A 4,277-nucleotide genomic window follows, 5' to 3' on the forward strand; every position below is an offset into this window, starting at 1 on the left:
TTAGCTCTCTAAACAGTATTACATAAGTTATGATATGAAATAGAAATAGCTAAAATTCTCTAGCTGTGTTGGGAAGTGACTTCTCATCAGGAGACCACGTGTGCTTTTGATCAGAGAGCTCAAGTCTAGGCAAGAAGCTCTTTTGTCTTAGGGTCCTCCTTATTTTCTCTGAGCCAACCATTCCCTTTAAAATTAATAACTAAGGCTTTCTGTTCATGAGACCCACATTTGAAAATGTAATCCTTTTATTACAAAGCTACAAAGGGATTAAAAATGAAAAGAAATAAAAACATATACATTTATGCAAAGAATACTGTCACTTTAAAGTGCAAAGAGCAATGACTATTTATGTAGAACTTGTCATGTGTCAGTTGCTTTGCCTATGTTATTTTCCCATAGTATATAACCTGTTAGGTAGGTGGAATCATTCCCAACTTCTTATAAAAGCAATACAACATAAAAAAACTTTCTGAAGTGTGTAACTTCAGAATCAGGAATCCGGTATTCAAATTTAGATCCACCTCTGAGATCTACTTCTTCCTTTTAGGAAGAAGTTGAGTCTTTGATTGCCTTGCTATAGGTTGAATTCAAACTGAGATCTCTATAATAGAACCTGATGTGAATTCCCCAAAATGTTAAAAGTAGTACTTCCTAGCTTTCACAGCCATATATTTATTCTTTTCTGTGCTACATTTGCCCACAAAGTAATTTCATTGCCGTTGGTTAGAAGTCTAGCAGGAGGATGCTGAACTCAGTAAGATGAAATGATTTTACTTCTAATAATAGTTCCTTTGATAACATTCAGAATCCACTCTTGAAAAATCACTTCTAATTACACTTTGACATTTATTTTACTTTACAGCAAAGAAGTAAATAAATAAACCCTATGACTTTTAATGAAATGGATATGGGCTTTGCCTGGTGGCAGATCAAAATTGAAAGAAGTCATCTCTAAAACCTCTGAGTCTAAAATTATTCCTTTTTCATCTAAAAATAAAATGATACTTCTATGTGGCATGTGTAGGAATATTCCTTTTTCTTTTTTTGACATATAATCCAAGGGGATTTATAGCAGTTCTGTAGGAAAATGAATTCTAGAGAACCCAAGATGATGAATAATTACAAGCAACACAGCTCTCTTCTTTTGATGTTCTTCTCAGCTACTTCTAATTCTGAATAAGTAAATATTTGGGGGACCAGATGGACAGGTGAGGCTCAGTTAGGACTTGTCACGTTATACAGGCCTGGGATTCATCTGCACATGGGCCTCTCATCTTGCAAACTAACTCCACAGTTGAGCAGAAAGGCTTAGTCCAAAAATAAACTCATTTGACACCAGTTTTATAATTATACTGTATATATATCACATAAAATATATTTTTCACATTGCTACATAATTCTTATTATTGTTCTAACATTCAAAGCACCTTTTAGTGAAAGAAAAAATTCAATGTATCACAAATGACAGAAAATTAAAGAGGACATGATCAACCATATTAATCTGGATGACCTCATCAAAACCATTTTAGAAAAAATATTTCAATCATGAAATTTGATTATTTTGCTTGTATTACTTTTACTTGAGTAATAACGTAATACCAGTCATCCTAAACAAGCTGATCTGATTTTTGATAGGATTCTTTGAGTATGAAAAGTAGAAAGAATTTCTTGGCTCCACATCCTCTGGTCTAATGATGGGATTCATTCACATGCTTAAAACCACCTAGGAAAGTCATCGACTCAGTTAGTGATGATAGGATGTATGACTTGCTTTTAATGAACTGAAAAGTCCTTCTGCAGGTTAGAAGTTGAATAATCAGCACTGGCTCAGAAACACAAGTTTCTGCCCTGTAGTAGTCTACTATCATTTTCACTTTATATGGAATCTTAGTGTAACATTTGCCATAATATTTTATTTTTATTTTTATGACTTTGTTAGAAAATGTCCTGCAAAATCTCACGTGTTTGGAGTGGGGCTTTGGATGTGATTAGACCCTAGGGGCCCTGTGCACAGTACTGACTGCAGAGTCATCTCCTGACGAGTACTTAGTAAGTGTGCTGATAGGAGGTGGGGGCTGGTAGAAAGAGGCGGGTCACTGGGGACAGGACCTGGGAGGGATTTTTCTTGTTCCTAGGTCTTCCTCTCTGCTTTCTGGAGGCCATGAGTTGACCCCAGGCAGGCCGTACCACTAAGTATTTTCTGCCTTGGAGCCAGGTGTTAGTGGGCAGACCGTCAGAAGCCATGCTCCAAAGCAAACCTCTCCTTATTGCAGGAGTGTCCGGTATTTTGTTCAGGCAACAGAAAAGCTGACTTATACATGTGTAAGCTGTTCCAAATGTTAATACGCCAAGTTAAATTTATTCTGCTGGCTTGTGGTATCAATTAAACTAGTTTTTAATTTATAAAAATTCTTACCTAGAAAAATAGCCCAAGCTAAAAAACTGGTAGAGTAACACGATGACCATATTAATCAAATAGAGATTTAAATATATATGTAGTAACAGAAAATGCTCCCCCCAACCTGTATACATCAGTCACCCGAGCCTGATATTTTGGGAATGATCTCAGTCAGTGTCACTGATGTAAAATAAAGCTGCCTCCAAATCCTGGGTATTGTTTCAGTGTTTCTGCTTGCCATAGCATCTGGTGCTTCAGCAGGGAAAACCAACCATGCCGACCTCTTTGGTGACTGGCTGTGTCCCGCATGGATGGAGCAAGGACCTTTTCAGGTCTTGATGGAAAGTCACACCTTCAAGATTTCTCAAGTCCCCTCACAGGTCTGGAGAAGCATTCCTGGCTCCCCCCTTCGGTGGCTCACATTAGACTCCAAAGGGAGGAGGACACAGTCTTTCTGTCTGTCTGCCTGATTGTAGTAAGACTTCTGGGGCCACCCCAGTTAGTCTATCAGTTAGTCCTGCTCAGCTGGAGCAGAAGGGGTGTCTGATCAACTCTCATTAGTCAAGACCACCTTCAAGAGAAGGAGGTTGCAGTGCCTAACCTCTGAGTGCCTGATGAATGAATGTGTGAGTGGAACAGGCAGCATAAGCCATAGGCTGCTCCATCTGTGGACCAGGACTGGGAAGCACTGGTTGAGGTGGCTGATTGGGCCCTCATCTGTGGCTCCATGGCAACTGACAGCTGTTGTAATGGAGGCCTCACACCTTCCTTAGCTAAGTTGCACCTAAGTCCCAGCCAGGGGCACAGCCAGGCGGGCATCTGAATGGTCTCATTCTGAGGGGCACCCACCATTTGTCTGTCACACCACCATTCAAGAGTACACAACACACAATAGAAAGTCAGAGATGGGAACTGATTAGTCAAAACCACAGTCCCTGATTGCAGGGAAAAGGGTTTTTATGGAGTTAAAAATGAAACCAAACTGCTCCCACTGTCTCAAAGAAAATAAAGGTAAGAGAGTCCCATTCTTCCTGAGAATTCCACCTTGGCACCTTTGTCAGTAGCCACAGTTGCTGCCAACACCTATAGCTTCACTCCCTGACCCCAACTCTTCTACTTCCAGTCAATTTATCTGGTTCCAGCCAGCCATTGCCTACACTCAGAGGCCCTCCCCCAAACCTTCTGCTTTATGGCTGCGTCTGTCCTTTCAGATGGCATCATCTAATACTTACCCAAGATATCTGTCAGCAATTCCTTCTGAGTTCCACATTTTGATAAAATACTTAGACCATCATCCCTGACAAATAAGCTGCCATGGCCTTTCCAAAGGTTGCCTTGCCTAGAAACTACCCAGTCTAGTACTTCTAAAAGACACCAAGAAGGAGGACAAAAAGCCCATCAACCACTGTTATCCAGAAATCTGATTTTTAAAAATGCACTTGATGTCCATAAGCAAATACAGTCTGATAGACAACCATACCCTCTGGCTATGAGTTACAAAGGCTGTGGACACATAAATAAATGTCCCCTCCATCTTCAAGACACAAAGAAACCTGACTATCAAGACCTACCTCAACCTGAACTTCTCCTTCCCCTGTAGCTTCTCGATGTATGGGACAGATTGAGTTCTACCAAATTGGGCTCCCAAGAGCCCATAGTCATTGCAAAAGTCAAGGGCAAACCTGTGACTTTCTCTGTACACAATGCCTTCAAAGATTCCCTCTGTCAAAAATTACCATCACCGGGGCAAATAGGCCTCTCACGCCTTCTGCCAAGGACAGACTTGTAGCCTGGGTGGACGTCTTACCAAACACAAGTTCCAATAAAGGCAAGTCCCCATACCACTTCTGGGAAGGGACTTCCTCTTCGAGTTAGAATC

Source organism: Chinchilla lanigera, unplaced genomic scaffold (assembly GCF_000276665.1).
Source record: "Chinchilla lanigera isolate Chin_1 unplaced genomic scaffold, ChiLan1.0 scaffold00047, whole genome shotgun sequence".
NCBI lineage: Eukaryota > Metazoa > Chordata > Mammalia > Rodentia > Chinchillidae > Chinchilla > Chinchilla lanigera.